The 17,484-nt window shown below is 42.3% G+C and overlaps 1 protein-coding gene across 2 annotated transcripts in view; it reads right to left on the bottom strand.

The window, feature by feature from the left end:
- LOC126412739 (brain tumor protein) overlaps positions 1–13,805 on the bottom strand; it is a 169,174-nt gene extending 155,369 nt beyond the window's left edge. For both annotated transcript variants that reach the window (XM_050082473.1, XM_050082474.1), the window contains exon 1: positions 13,635–13,805. The gene's annotated coding sequence lies outside the window, so the exon portion shown is untranslated. The remainder of the gene's footprint in view (positions 1–13,634) is intronic.
- Between the last annotated feature and the right edge of the window lie 3,679 nt (positions 13,806–17,484).

Below are 17,484 nucleotides of genomic sequence, written 5' to 3'. Positions count from 1 at the left end.
GAATACTGAGGAAGTGCAATCAGTTTACAAAACAAGCGCTTACAAATCCATCGTGGGATCCTAGAATACTGTTATATTGTTTGGCATCCGTACAGATAGGACAAACGGGGGTATTTAACGTATACAGAGAAGGGCAGCACAAATGGTCACAGGTTTGTTCAATCCGTGCCAGTGTCATAGATACTGAAGGAACTGAACTGGGACTCTAAGAAAGACGTGGTAAACTATCCGGAGAAAGACCATTAAATAAATTTCAAGATGAGCTTTAAATGATTACTTTAGGAATATATTACAACCTTTTACGTATCGCTCACTTAGGGATCGTGAGGATAAGACTAATTACTTCACGTACAGAGGTATTCTAACAATCATTCTTGTCGCGCCCCATAAGCGAATGGAACAGGAAGAAATCCTAATAACAGGTACAATGGGACGTAACCTCTGACCTGCACCTCGCGCCGGTTTGCAGAATGTAGATGTAGACTGTAAAAATATGTATGTATATGGATGTATGCATGCATATAAGTACATACACGGCGTGTGATCAAAAAGTAACAGGAATTTATACAGCCGATTTTCAATTTTTTTACCTTTTTTGTACACACGTTCCTGACGTATGTTTGCATTATCAGCCGTTTTGAATATTTATTGTTGATAGGCAAAAACGTTATACGTGTTTTCCAGCGATCGATGAATTTTTACTTCCGAAAAATATGTATCCAAGAACTTTCATTACATTTTGCCTGAAAAATGGAATAAGGAGCAGCACCACATTCGTAATGTTGACTGACTTGACGGAACTACTATGAGTAAGACAAGAGTTTACGAGTGATAACAACAAGTACGTTTCAGAGAGGGTCAATAAGGCGTTGACAACACCGTTCTGGACGTCCTATATCCGTTCATAAGAATAAACCCAATGTAAACAACCAAAACTCCGTGATTGGTCACAAAAGCCGTAGCACAAGTATACACGTGTTTTTACGCTCCTGGAAGTAGGTCCGACTTTTGATATATCGTATTACTAAGTTACGTTAAATGAAACTAAGATATTCAAATGTATAAATAGCCATCAACGTTTTTCTTAATCACGCTTTAGCTATGTAGTTTTTATTTCAAAAATCGTGTAGTCACAGCCTCTGCAGCGTTGTGCTCTTGATTGTCGCGCTGTTAATGCGTATTATGAAAATGGTTGAGGATGCTTTCTGTTCTGTAGTCAAACACACGCGTGGAACATGGTTAAAAAGTGCCGATAAATACGCTGTTCTTAAGGTTTTTCATTAATTTATGGAGATAATGGGCTTCGAAGTTTTCCCGAGTTGTACGCAATGCGGATATTAACAAACTCACGTCTAATGTGTAGTGCAGTCGGTAGCGTATTGGCATGTGAACCAGAAGTCGATGGAAGACTCCTACTTTCCTTTCTGTTAAGAGATATTCCGGTTCCCCCCCCCCCCCCCCCCCATCGACTTCTAGAATCGCCTCCATCTGGAGCCAAGCTGCGGGATTTGGCCCGAGTAGCAACAAAACGGTTAAAGTTAAGCTGCGAGTCGTACTGGAACTAAAGCACGCAGCTTTTTCACGCGTCACTGCAGAACGCTGGCGGGATGGCTCGTCATAAAAGAGAATGCTGCGCCTGGTTAGCTTCGTGGATTATGTTGTTGAAAGGTTCGTTATCTACGTGGCAGGTAACACTCCCAGAACTGAAATGTATTTCTCGGATTCGGAAAAGGAAGCAGCTAAGCGATTACCAGACGACTGACTAAGTAATACCTTCACTGGCTTCAATATTTAACTATATGCTTAAATCCTTCAATACTCTTACGTTACACACAGCTCATGCAGGAAAATTACCCTGTGCTTGAGTCAGGAATTTTCATCGTTCTTAATTTCAGTTACAATGGTATATTAGCTAAAAACGATGACGTGTTGCGGTTTTCGTCTAAGGAGCGTATTGTGGCAGATTTGCAGTGTATTATTTCATTCTGCTTAAAAATTAAATGACATTCGAACCTGTATTGCTCCTCCCATAGTCTTCTTACGTGTGTAGGCGTCCCGTATCATCGCAAAGTCGATGTGCGCGTAACGCACAGCTCAAAACGCACCCTTATTATCGTACTTTACAGTACTCTAGACAGCCTGGCTGCAGTCCCACGCGAAACAGAAATCCAATGAGGTGCCAGCAAACCCGGAAGAATACGTAGTGCAGTGTTTACATTAGGCTTATTCTTATGATGAACGGATTATAGAACATCAGTTACTGACAACAATGTGGAAGAAGTGAAGATAATGACTATGGAAAATCGCCGAATCACTATCAGAGGATGCCGATGATGTCGGCATATCCTTTGGCTCACGCCGAGCAATTTTTTTCAGATATTTTGAGCATGAAACGTGTACCGGCAAGGTTTGTTCCGAAATTGTTGAATTTCGTCGCGTAGACTTTCCTTCGGAATTGCTAAATGAAGTCGACAACGATCCAGAACTTCTAAAGATTATAACACGTGACTGGACATGGTTGTACAGGTATGACGTCTAAACTAAGGCCCAATCGTCCCATTGTGAACTACCTGATGAGCCAACAACGAAAAAACTAGGCAAGTTCGATCACATGTGAAGGTTCTTCTCAGTCTTTCCTTAAATTACAATGGGATAGTGCATCTTGAGTTCCTCCCTTATGGTCGTAGAGTCAATAAGGAATACTATCTGGAAGATTTGTGCCGTTTCCGTGAAGCAGTCCGAACCCTATCAGGATTATGGAAAAACTACTCGTGGAAATTGCACCCCGATAAAGGTCTCACACTCAATGCTTGTCCGTGATTTTTAAGCAAAAAAAAAATATTAAACCGTTATGTTGCCTCTGCCACCATATTCGCCGTGTGACTTTCTATTCCCGAGGCTGGAAGACCATGAAAGGGCGTCGTTTTGCCACATTTTTGAGAAACAATCACTGAACGAGCCGAACACCACAATGGAAGGTGAATTCCAGAAATGCTTCCACGATTGGAAAAAGCGCTGACTAGTGTATACCTGAGGGGGATTACAGTGAAAGTGGCAAAGTTGATGTTCAATAACGATAGATCGTTTAAGAAAAAAATTCGTTATTTTTCCTCACACCTAGTATGCATGTAAGTCCCATATCTTCTCCTAAGTCACTGGAGCGACTTCAATTCAACTTCATACATCACTCGCCCACTGAAAAGATTCGTTGTCACGGTAACAACTACTTACTTACGAAAAGATCTGAGTTAAGGATGAAAAAGCAGAGTAGCCCAGGACGCACACATACCCGTACTTTAAATTCTTGCACTATTGGGCAATATGAGCACTTAGCGACTGGCAAAACCTTTACTAAACTCCAAACCTCTACGAAGGTTTCTAGCGGACAGTCCCCCAATAAAATGATGAAAGTAAGTTTATCGCTTAATACTTTTTAGCGTTGCTTCACGTCGTTTTCATGCTTCTTTACTAGTAACTGCACTCGCGACTAGTTTCGGACAGTATTTACGTGCGCCACTAAATGTAACAGTAAAATGTCATCGCACTACCCTCGGTTCAGAGGATGCAACATGAAAAACTGCAGGGTGAAATTCGTTCGACATAGGGATAAAATATGTGTATAAACACACGTAATATATGTTTAAATTATGAAATATATTTGAGTAAGATATCCAGAACAGTAAAACTAAGGATCACCTTCAATACAAAAAACTGAATACCACTGAGGACTAGAACACACAAGATAGCAACGTGCAAAATGTGGCCAAATTTAAATACCCGCGAGATAACTCGAACAAACGAAAGCAGTCGGTCGGTAATAGAGAAGGTGAAGATGAAGTTTGGTCTTCCTTGTTATCACAAAAATAAGTCAACGGAAGCAAAGCCTATGGATACTAAATAGTTACAGTGAGCAATGCGAACTAAATGCGACTGAGACCTAACACTATGCACACATGGTTCCAAACTGGAGAAAGAAATACTGCGCCCTATAAGAGGTGGAAGATGGGTTCGAAGAGATCGAAAGGAGTTAAGTGGATGGGAAACAGAAGTACACATCGACCAATTAGCCAGGAATTCTGACATGACAGAAAATAACGACAGTAACTTGTGGAGCATACACGAGAAGATGGTACTATTTCAAATGAGCTGAAGAGAAGGCAAAGAGTGAAGCAGTTTCGGGAGAAAAGGTAAATCCAATCCACCAAAGGGTTAACTGTAGGCCAACCAAAAGTACTGTACCTAATTTACAATTTTAAAATGTTTGATACTTATGACCGACGTGATGAGCACTGATATTTTGTGCCGAATGTCATGACCGTATTCTGTGCACTGCTAACATCTTCAGTTCTCGAAGTACAGTCTCCTTCCTTCAATGACTTCTGGACACTGGTCAGTTATTACCTTACACTGATATAAAAATGGTCTTGTAGTTAATATTAGAGGACCAGAACGCAGATAGTTTGCTTTTCATGGCTGAATATGAAATTGCTCTACTCGCAATTTATGGAACAATTCATCACCGTTATTATAATCCTGTCAGTGGCACTATTTCATTGTTTTATTGTTTCCCTATTGAACATACAGTCATCTGGGTATATTAGGAGGCAAGATTATATTTTAAGCAACCTATTTTTTCATATTAACATGTTAGACAAAGCCAGCTGGTTAATCACCCTCTGTCTTCAGAATTACGTCTGGCACATGATTACTACGCATGACACTTTTGTACTTGGCAGAGCGTTCAAGACCACATTTTTCAAATTATCCCTACCGCTCCACCAATAGCACGTGGGAGTAATTAATATACAAATCTTTCCAGGCTACCTGTGATTAATCACTGTCGTCGTTTCAACGCAATTAGGAAGCAACGAAATACCTTGGCGTTTACAGAAGAAAGCAGACAATTTCGTGAAAATGTTGTCACAATAAAAAAATTTTGATTACTGCTCTGCCAACACTAATCGTATACGCACTATTTCGTGATAAAAACAGAGCCGCCCTTTTTTGGAATTTTTACGATGTCTTAAAACGACCCCGATTTTTTGCACCTACGCGTTCTGTCAATGAAATGTTATCTTCCCTGCATTATTTATGTGATCGTTCCAACTGAAGTCATTCGTAACTATGTTCTACGAATTTTGCTTTGCTTACAAGCTCTAAATTACTTGTTTCTATACAGCTAAGAAAGAAAATTTTGTTTACTTATCTCAATTTCGTATTGCCTTATTCACACTAACCATCATTACTTAAGCATATTCCATAGAGGTAACTCGGGAATTAACTTGTGATTAGTTTCATGTAGATATCATTTTCATGATTAATCTTAATGCTATGGAACGACTTATCTTACATTCATATGTAAATAGGGCTACAGGTTGGCCATTTACAAGTTTATTTTTATTTTACTGGCACAATTTTGCAATTCCTATCTACCACCATAAAGATAAATTTTACGTAACAAAGGAAATGTTTCAAGGACAAACTTTATCTTCAAATTTAACTCCTGACATTTTATATCGTGGTTACATATTGACAGAAGGGTGTCGTCTAACATTTCCTTTTACTACGTATTACTACCTGAAATTTCATCTCACAATCTAGGTGTGATGGTCGTGCTTCGCTACTATTGTGCCACTTGCGCGGCTGTATATATGTAATTCACTTACAGGTAATTTACAGAGGTTGGATGCATAATATGAACATTAACCTAATATGCTGTATGAGGCATTTTAGCCAAAGGAAGAAAAAAAATTTCTCTTAAGAGCGAACTTACGCAATTCCACAGGGGTTCACAGACTTCCCACAGAGCGAGGTGGCTCACACTGGACTAGCATTCGGGAGGACGATAATTCAAATTCGCGTCCAGCCATTCTGATTTGGGTTTTCCCTGATTTCCCTAAATCGCTTCAGCCAAATGCCGGGATGGTTCCTTTGAAAGGGCACGGCCGACTTCCTTCCCCATCCTTCCCTAATACGATGGGACCGATGACCTCGCTGTCTGGTCCCTTCCCCAAATCGACCACACGACAGACTGACACGTTTCAGGATGTCAAATCAAACACCTTTCAGCCGTCTAATTTCCAAACTTATTTTATTTGGTTACCAGTTTCGGCGTTTGACTACTCCATCTTCAGGCCCCTGACCCTGGCGTAGTAATCCGTCGAAACTGATAGCCAAATAAAATAAGTTTGCAAGTTAGACGACTCTAATGTGTTTGATTTGACATCTGTAGCCAACAGCCGAGTCCCGCAACCATCTCTGAAAGATGGACATACAGAGATTTTACCACGTTTGTTTGAGTAAACTCTCCACAAAAAGTAACTATGAAAGTAAGAGGTTATTACTGGACAACATTGTCACAAAATGTCGTTTTATAGATAATGACAAACAGCACGAAAGCGGGAGAAAGTTTGCCTTGCACGATCAGGGGTCTCGCGATAAAAATTACAGAAAACAGGTACCTAGATACAGCCAGCGAAATAAGACTTGCAGAGGAAGTCTATTTGGTTTGTTGAAGCAGCCTGTCACGTCAGATCATTCCCGTTATCGGTGGCTGCAGCGATCCACTGTTAACACCACAGCACAGTTAGGTCTATATCAACAATATCTCCAATATCTCCAATATTTGGTTTAGTCATTTCCTGCCGCAACCCTTCCTTGACATTTGCCTAATACGGGGTTACATGCTCCGAGTAAAACTATTAACAACATGGCTTTTCCCGATGTTTTTTTAAACATTTGTTCTGATATCTGTGTTATTGGTTAAGGTTTAAAATTTAAGTAATTCTTGAATAAGGGATGTCTCACTTTTTAAAAACTATATTAACCTTCAACAAACATAGTGTTCTAGAAAGTACAGGGATTCTTAAAGTGTTCTGTTAGTGAAAACCCTTGGCCTAGAGTGATGTCACAAATAAGTTCTGTTATTTCTTCGTAGCAAGGACCCTATTACTTATTTGTAAACTCCCTCCTGGCTAAGAGTGATTAATTCTTTTTCTACGATTATATTTCGTTGATAGTCTCTCCATGAACTATATTTTCACATAAAAGTAGCTACTTCTCTAGCAAACTTTGGACTGCTATCTTTGATGCCTCATTACTAGACCACAAGCACAGACCCCTGCAGCCATCAACTTCGAGAGAAATTTAATTAAATTTATACTACATGAATGTATCAATGTGAAACGAATCTACAACCGTTCAGAAACTTTAAACATTCGCGCCAGACCGAGATCCGATGCTATTCCCGCATACCCCATGGTAGAACATTGTTTCTATATAGCGAAGGAAATTTTAGGAGTAAACATTGTCACAAAGCAAGTTTAACTCCTGCCTTGTCGCAAGCTCAGTGTCATTTTTCATCTGTCACGAAATGGCCACTGACCCCAGGTATGTTTTTTTACAAAAGTAAACTGAAGAAGTACGAGGGATTCAGGAGTCAAGCTCGACTGAAAAAGTGACTGGCCGAGTACAGCTGAATAAGTAAAAAAGTGATGTCAGTTCACTATTTCTTGCGCGCGGAATATGGCTGAGATAGCTACAGCTGTATTGGTTTCTCACCAAATTCATTCACATGATTCTCTATTAACGTAGACTACTGAATCCCCTTCGAAAGGTCACGATAGCCTTCTCTGCGGTATCGCACACAGTTTTTACATATTCTGTCACTCAAAACATGCTGCACAGAGAAACAACGAAAGCGAATCACAACAATCAGATGTTACTGGCTATCATCGTCTGCAACAGATTTGTACCAGGAGCAGTGCAGACAGATAGGCAATAATGAACAGTATAGGGCAGTATGACCAAATTCGTTCTTACATTGGCTGTTGCTATGGTAACTGCCCTGTAAACAGCTATAGTCATTGGGCTCTGAACAACTACTGTCATTAGCCTATTCGATTTGGCTTAAATATGCGCACACGACACGAGAAGATAGATATTGAAAACCCAGCGAAAAATTATGCAACACGATCCCAAACCAGCGTTTTTCCTTTGTCTCACTAGACAAACGCATTCTCCTCGTCCGAGAATTATATATAATCCTGACATAGCTTCAATTCTCTATTCACACATCACTAAGGCCAATGTAAATAAAGACAACGGCGCTGGAAAAGTATTCGGGTTTAATACAAACAAAATAACGAAAGATACGAACGCTTCACTGCAGGTGTTATTTCCATTACCTACAAAGTCAGTTTTAGGGTTCAATCGCTGACAAACCTAACGAGTTCCTCGGCAGAAGCTAATTTCCATCTGTGTATTTGCTACACAATCACGAAAAGTGTGGAGCTCCACCTCGGCTCGTGTTATCGTTATGCCGGCTGTGTGGCTATTTTTTTTTTTAAAGTTACGAGCAGAAAAAATTAGAACAATTTAATTAGAAATACCACTGTTCACATAGCATTATTGGTTCCTTTACCTTTGACAACTAAATGTATGGACATACGTAAATTTAAATCACAAAAAGTGAGACATTACCATTCTACAACATGGTGATACGGATGATGGTTTGCATTGCTGCTTTCACACGCTTCGCTTTCAAAGTAGACAAACACTGCTTTATCACATAAAACGGCGACGCTTGATATTACTGAAGAGAAGCTACCCAGTTGCAACAGATGCATCTTCGCAATGACATCTCAGTTCGTATCATTCCACATATACTCTTCAAAATTAAACTTTCGATTTAAAATTCATAGGAAATGTTTCATTACATAATCATCATGACGATGCGAGTCTCCCAACGAAATCACAACACGATATTGTTAAATCATGGTGTATATGTAAACTATGGAATAAATCTGATAAAAGCAATCTTCAACTATTCTGGAAGAAAATACCCAACTTCTGTAAAATGAAGACGTTAACTCATATCAAACTTTTGAAATTTTACACAGAAATAAATCGATGTTAATAAAATACTGAACTGAGGATAATATTAATGTTCAGTATCAGAATAAATATTTCTAGTATATCCTGTAAACCGACTTTAATGATTAAAAACTTTCCACAGCGCACCTTTAAACAATTTATACTGAATTGCCTACAACGCAGTGCCAAACATTCCAAACTAGGCTCTTGAATGCTCTATACAGGTTAATCAGTAATTTTCATCCAATCTCTTACCACAAAATGTTTTCGAGCATTACAACCACCACGTGCGACAGTCTTCACGACATCAAATAAATATCCAGGACAGACATGTTTAAACAGTCAGTAAACCTGAGACTTTCAAAGGGGAGTAATTTTACAACGGTCTTTGACTTTTCTGATACATGTTTAGTATAACTTGCTAGAAAGTAAATGTAGAGTAATTTAATACCTTTAGATATATGGCGAGAAGATTACGTTGCACCTACAACACATCCTTACCAAAGTGGTGGTATCAAACGTACGTAGGTTAATTGTGCGTTTCACTGCGAGATGAACTGAAGACATTTAACCAAACTCTTCATATGAATCACATGCCAACGAACAAATTGACTGGTAGCGTCACCATGTATCAACAATTAACAGTTGCTGCAGCAATGTAACCAAAGAACGTCGACGGAAGTTACACACCAGAAGCAGTGCTGTCCGCATCCTGGCTGCCAACGATACTGAAGCTTCTCTTCCCGGCGACAACCATGACTATTAGCAACAACAAAATAAGACTGGCGAATGATATCTCTAAATTCTTTGTTACTCTTTACTCAGTATGACGTGTTTAAAAATATGCATTCTGGAACCCTGTTAATAAACATTGTGTTCCTAGAAGTACAAGCACTCCAAAATCGTATGTATCAGCGACGTAAATTTTACATCTTAATAACCAAAAACATTAGCGAACCCTCCCGTGACATTCTTTGATGACAACCCTTATCGCAGCAAATTACCAGTAGCATGACATTACACTGCCAAATGTTCACAGGAGGAATGGATGTTATTTTCTGGAAAATACCAAACCGCACATAAATACGTGAACTATCTGCAACAAAGTAAGTCAAATTTTTAGAAAATAGTAATGAACTTTCACTGTAAGCTAGAAGGATCACAAAGATCAGGTGGTGAAACTGCGACTATCAGTACAAATAAAAACACTCAACTCTATAACAAACTGAAGGTCACACTACCTAGCGTGTTTTCCACAGAGCTAACTTAACAGTAGAGTAGTCTGACAGCTACGAACAGCACTTGCGACTCCGTTTCTTAAGGGCGCGTTGAGAGGCCCTTGTTAGTTGTTGCGCAATACTGAAACACGATGCGACCGGAAGGGAGGAGAAAACGTCACAAACGAAGGCGTGAAACTACTCCGCAGAACGCCAGTGGGTAAGAACGCAATCTGTGGATTCTACTCACAATCAGCGTTCCTTTGTGGTTGCATGGCGGAAATTTGCGCGCAGACAGTGGTAACGCACTAATTTGTTCAGATTAACAATGCAAGAGTTCTACGACGACCTAAGGCTTGCCCCCTAATTTTATTAACGTTCCAATACCTACTTACATCAGTTGTCTTTCCCTTCAACCGAACCGCATCTTCCATACTCATTCAAGTGTGTAACCTTGGCTCGGTACACATTCAAGCGATATGAAGACGCTGCACAGAACGCTTTCACGATTAAAAGAACTTGACAACAGTGTTCGGCTGAAGATGCACTCAAATTTGTGCACCCACACCATCAAAAGGTGCCATGTAATTTAGTCACTTATCAAAGGAAACCGCGAAATGAGCTACATTGACGAAAAGCATTTGTTTGGTTAATTCTCTAATTTTAATCCTCTCAACATCAAGACGTTTCTGTCTTCTGCATTTCGCAATCACCTGCATTGAATTTGCCTATCTTGCATTTGTTGTATTACCACGTACACATTACACAAAATGTTGGCTCATGGTTGCATACTCCAAACTTTCATCCCATTAGCTGCACAGTTTATGTTTACTCCTGGGACTTCTCTTAACTTCCTTTGTTTACAATACAAAGAAGTAGAAGCAGAAATGAGCATACAGCAACTGCCTAGAGGCAGTTTCTGGCTTCCTTAAAAACCTAAACGAGTTTTCAGACCATGGTGATTTTAAAGAAAATAGGAAAATCTTGTTTCGATAGGTAACAGACTTTGAATAACAGTACCACATTCGAAATATTGGTTGCGGTACGATGTATGTGGTGCAGTCCGATGGTTGTATCAGGTAATAAGGCACTAATTTACCTGTGAATTACCGCAACTGTAGTCAAAGAGTGAACACGAAATAAAACACCTGTGATGACATATCTACAGCGTAGCCCGCTCTATGGCCGCCTCCATACCGTAATGCACTACCCGTTACTGAATGGTAGATTCAGAAAATCTACACACACACACACACACACACACACACACACACACACACACACACACAGAGAGAGAGAGAGAGAGAGAGAGAGAGAGAGAGAGAGACGATACTTTGCTGTACGTCATGTACACCTATCTTACATTAACTATGTAGGCATAAGTTTGCCACTACGCAGCTCTTTGTAGTTGATTGCTCCCGGGACTGCCACTAGTGGTCACCCATAGTGATATTATATGTAAACACTTAAATTAATGTTGACAACTAGACTAATAAAAAAAAAGTCAGCGCAAAATCTGTGCGATGTGGTCTGGGGATCATCCATTTGATGCATTACACTTGGGCCATGCAAAATTAAGACCGCTGGTACGAGTGCGTGTACTACTTTAACATAAATTACTGGTGCTTTTCTATTTTTTACTCCGGCGTGTAAGCAGAATGAAGAAAATGGCTGCGTCCTCAGTTTGCTCACAAAATAAAGTTAGTACAGGGCATTTTATAACTAAATCAGCTGCTGAATCTCTCTCCGGCTACTATCCGACCAGTGTCACTATTTTAGAAACCCCCTCCTCCCCTCTCGGCACGGTGACAGTTCCACAACACACTTCAGTAACATTGAAAATGCTGTAACATCACCTACCATTACTAAAATACTCCTCGCGAACTGGCCATTTGAGGAACAACCATCACACGAGTAAACAAACGCTCGATCGCACGAACAAGCGGGTCTGCTATGCCAGGTGTTTGGAAAAAATTCACGGGCAACATTGGGCAGCATGACGTTGCGTACCCGCTAAATAAACGAAAAAATGGCACATGTAAGTCCGGTCAAAGAACACTTAAGCCCGTCGGGAATAAACTGCTAAACGGCTATTCACGAAGGAACGTTCAGTTTTTCTACCAGGCGTGTTTGTAACATATTTACTGGGAGCTTGGTAACAGCTTTTTCAAATATAAACGTACTGGAATATCAAGAACATCTGAGGGGAATTTTTGATCTTGCTTCAAAATTACGTCACTAGATTAATGTGAAAACCATTCTGATAACTATGAGCTGTTCAAAATAACCGAAGACGGGGTTCTCTGCCTGCTTTCGCAGGCCACCTGTTGTACAAGTCCTTCGTTCAACCCTTACTACGTACGTAACAAGGTCAAAACATTGATACATATTTCCTATTCTACACATGGAAGCAGAAGCAAATGCAGTCTTAATGACTATCAACACTACAGCATCTATATGACAAGTGTGTTGAACAGCAGATACACAACGATGAAAGTTATTGCGCAAGCATGCGCGATGAGGGCACAGCATGAATCAGAGTAGAGAAATTGTCAGTCTTTCGTCACTAATTAAGGTGGAGGAATACTTTTACTTTTCTCGATTCCGACTGTACCACGAACTACGCGCTTTTTACAGACATTTAATGCGCCCTTGCCTCTAAACAGTATGTTCAACAGACTTACTATATACCGTTATAGACTGGGTAGCTACCTGAAGTAGACACACGGAAAGTACTGCGAATCAGGATCCGAACAGATATGCAGATGTACTTTATCCCGAAAAACATTATTTCGCTTTTAGTCAAAGCAAATGTGAGTTTATACAGCTACGTGTGATTTCAAAAACCGGCTCTCGTGATTTATACAAATGTCAAATATCATCACAAAACTAACCTGTGTGATTATTTAACACGTCCAATACAGCAGAGGAGAAAAATCTTTCACTTCTCATTTTGAGATGTTCATCAATATTATTCTTTACGAAAGCACTCGTTCGATGTGTGCAGATCGACAGAGCAAATGTTAAATGAACGGAGTAAATAATCGATACTACGCAACAATACCGGGGAACGCGCGCAGTGTGATAAGCGGCGACTTATCAAGACCGGGGAAAAAAAAAAAAAAAAAAAAAAAAAGAGAGCAACCTGTAAACAAAGGCAGGCAGACCGGCCGACCCGCCGGTGGTGTCTAGGACTGCCGCTGGCCGCTTTTCCCGCCCGCCAGCTTTGGGCGGGCCCAACGCGTTCTTTGTCTGCCGACGCGCCGCCACGCCGCCAGAACAAAGGAAGCTGGGCCTCCAGAAGGTTCCCGCGGACGCGCTTAACACCCCCGAGGCTCACCGCCGGTCGCACTAATTGCCGGCTTCACAGGTACCGGTAGGAGGATTCGATAACGAGATATACTGCTACATCCTGGCAGGCTCCTTTGTTCGCCGGTCCCGCCATAAGGCCAACTGCTCCGCCGCGAGCCGGCAACGTACCGTCAAACTCGCCTCTGTAGACTGTAAGGGTACCTGACAGATGCGACACCGGTTGGGACTTACCTCAAAGACGCCATCCAACAGATCCCGAGAGTGAGACAGCAGCTGTTGGTAAGACTTGTGGCCCGATCAGAAACCGTGTCAGTTCTCTCGCCAGCGAGTGTGCACTCCCTCTTCAACACAAAGGATACTCCGGCCCACCAGCCAGTCCCATCAACATTCACTCACAACCTCTCAGACCTTACGCCAGAACATAACTGGCGGGCACGGAGACGCCGCGCCTCGGCGGGAGCCGGGCAGAGCCCGGACGGCAGGCGGTGGGGGCAGGCCACGTGACCGCGCTGCGCAGTGCCGCTGCGCAGAGGACGCCGACGGCGGCTGTATCGACTGGCGCGGGCCGCGAACACGCGGAGGGTGCGACCGTGAGACAGGGGGAGCCGGCGGCCGGGGACTGCGCAACGCTGGAAACGGCACCCACGCCGAAGGGCACGCACCAACCACCGGCGGACCGCGCCACTACTGCACGCTCGCTGCCTCCGGCTTTCAACCGGCATTGTACCCTGCCTCCATCTGAACGTTAAATGTGCACTCGGGAATTACACAGAAATCCACAGGTTATTTCAGCAAGGCGGAGCTGAGGTTGGGTAATCGTCCCAGAACGCCGTAAGGTTCATTGCTCTCACCCCGCCAGCTAGCATCTACATACGAATTGTGATCAAAAGGTAACGAGAAATTTTATTTTTCTTAAAGACTCTTTCTTTATTCATCAACATTAACTTTGTCCTTTTTAAGTAATCCCCCTCAGATGTAATACATTTGTGCCAGCGCTTTTTCCAATCCTGGAAGCAATTCTGGAATTCTGTTCTCGTTACAGTGTTCGCTCACTGAGTGATTCTGTGCTTCTCAAAAATGGTGGCAAAACGACGTCATCTCATTGTTCTCTTCAACCTCGGGAACAGAAAGAAGTCGCAGGGGGCCATGTCCGGTGAATACAGTGGCTGGGGCAACATTAATTTCGACGTCATACCCATATACCCATGTTTCGTCACCTCTTACAACTTTCTTTAGAGCTTCTGGATCGTTGTCGTGTTCGTTCAGCAATTCATGAACGATGTCTAATCGACGTCTTATCTGGTAAAAATTCAACAATTTCGGAACAAACTTTGCTGCTACACGTTTCATGCCCAAAGCATTCCAGATTCTGCTTGGCGTGGGCCACGGATATGCAGATATCATCAGCAACCATTCTGATGGTGATCCGGCGATTTTCCACAACAATTTTCTTTACCTCTTCCTCAATGTGTTCAGCAACTAATGTGCTAGGGCATCCACGATGGTCGTCGTCTTGAACGTCTTGACGACCCGCTTTGAAACGTTACACTACTCGTAAACTCTTGTCCTACTAATAGTAGATTCGCTAAAAGCCACATCAACATTTCGAATGTGATGCTGCACTTTATACCACTTTTCAAACAAATTCAATGCAAGTCCTTTGATCCATTTTTCGAAAGTAAAAAAACACGTATAACCTTTTCGGCTGTCAACAAGAAATTAAATCTTGGAAACAGCTGAAAATGCAAACATACCTTCGGAACATGTTTGCCGACAAGATAAAATAGTTTTGAAAATCAGATGTATAAAGCCAACGAAATTAAAAAATTCCCGTTACCTTTGATCACACCTCGTATCTCTACCTGAGAGGCTAATTTCCGCAAGTTTTAACTGAAGACCGTGCTTCAGTTGAGGAAGAAGAACGCTGACACTCCAGCTTTATCAAACGTTAAAAGGGCGTATGCCCATTTAAAACTGCCTACATCAGCGATGGGAGAGGCCACCGGCTGCCATCCTTATTTCATAAGTAAAGATAAAGAAGCTGGTACACTTCCCTAAATGTCGTGTAGGGCACCCGCGAGCACGCGGAAGTGCCGCAACACGACGTGGCATGGACTCGACTAATGTCTGAACTAGTGCTGGAGGGAACTGACACCATGAATTCTGCAGGGCTGTCCACAAATCCATAAGAGTACGAGGGGATGGAGATCTCTTCTCAAAAGCACGTTGCAAGGCATCCCAGATATGCTAAATAATGTTCATGTCTGGTGAGTTTGGTGGCCAGTGGAACTATTTAAACTCAGAAAAGTGTTCCTGGAGCCACTCTGTAGCAATTATGGACGTGTGGGGCGTCACATTGTCCAGCTGGAATTTCGCAAGTCCGTCAGAATGCACAATGGACATGAATGGATGCAGGTGATCAGACCGAATGCTTACGTATGTGTTACTTGTCAGAGTCGTATCTAGACGTAGCAGGGGTCCCATATCACTCCAACTGCACACGCCCCACACCTTTACAGAGCCTCTACCAGCCTGAACAGTCCCCACTGACATGCAGGGTCCATGGATTCAGGAGGTTGTCTCCATACACACGTCCATCCGCTCGATACAATTTGAAAAACGAGACTCGTCCGACCAGGCAACATGTTTCCAGCCATCAACAGTCCAACATCGGTGTTGATGGGCCAGGTGAGGCGTCAAGCTTTGTGTCGCGAACCCATCAAGGGTACACGAGTGGGCTTTCAGCTACGAAAGCCCATACCGACGATTTTTCTTTGAATGTTCAGACGCTGGTAGTTGTTGATGGCCCAGCACCGAAATCTGGAGCAATCTGCGGGAGGGTTGCGCTTCTGTCACGTTGGACGATTCTCTTCAGTCGTCGTTGGTCCCGTTCTTGCAGGATATTTTTCCGGCCTTAGCGATGTCGGAGATTTGATGTTTTACCGGATTCCTGACATTCACGGCACACTCGTGAAATTTTCGGACGGGAAAATCCCCATTTCATCGCTTCCTCGGAGATGTTGCGTTCCATCGCTCGTGGGCCGCCTGTAACACCACGTTCAGACTCGCTTAAATCTTGATAACTTGCCATTGTACCAGCGGTAACCTATCTAACAGCTGCCCCAGACGCTTGTTGTCTGTATAGGCGTTGTCGACAGCAGCGCCGTATTCCATCTGTTTACATATCTCTGAACAGTGTTTGAATACGCATGCCTATACCAGTTTCTCTGGCGCTTCAGTGTAAGTCGGAACAGCGGGATCTGCATTTATGCCACTTTACCTCTGACGTATGGTGTATGCGACGAAAGCCACTGTAAAATGCCTGGCTGAGGGCATTACGTAACAACGCTAGTGATTTTCTGTCGTATCCCATTCGCGTAGCCAGCGAAGGAAAGATGTCTGTAAGTCTCTATTTCCTGCAGCTGCTTCGGTATACACTGCCTGCACTCAGAAAACATAGTGGGACGTCAATGTAGCTTCGTTCAGATGCACATCATCGACCGGTATGAAAATGATTAGTCTTACAATTCTCTGTGGCAGATAGAACGGCCCCCAGAGTGCATTCCTATTGTTTAGTGTTGTTACAAGGCCTGGTAGAATATCAATTGGGGATGAACAGTGTCAGAAGTCGAGTGATATCTGTGAAGGACACGGTAGCGTCGCGAACTCGTGTGAGGCAGCGTTATCAGGACGTGTCAAGAGTTTGAAAGGGACCACATTGTGGATCCTTATTTGGTCGGCTGGTTGAATCGTACAATATCCAGATCTCTGCAGCATTTGGAGGCGACAGTAGCCCGTTGTTGGAGTGCATAGGAACTTGAGAGCAGACATACACGTCAAGATTTCTGGTAAAACTTTTGAGAAACAGCGAACTTGAAAGCTATATAAAATTGGTGAAGAAACAGTCTAGATCGCGACGGTTATTTTATTTAAAGTTGCCGTTTTCGACCAATTCTTAGACCATCTTCAGTGTAGCACCATCAGCTGAAGATGACGTGCTGAACAGCCAGCAGAGCTCTGTCGCTGAAAGTGAGCGGTTTCTGTTCTGGATGTCAGCTTCAGCTGATGGTGCTACCCTGAA

This window comes from Schistocerca serialis, chromosome 7 (assembly GCF_023864345.2).
Source record: "Schistocerca serialis cubense isolate TAMUIC-IGC-003099 chromosome 7, iqSchSeri2.2, whole genome shotgun sequence".
Taxonomy (NCBI): domain Eukaryota; kingdom Metazoa; phylum Arthropoda; class Insecta; order Orthoptera; family Acrididae; genus Schistocerca; species Schistocerca serialis.
The sequence above is the reverse complement of the archived record's forward strand: the minus strand, read 5'-3'. Positions and strand labels throughout refer to the sequence as shown.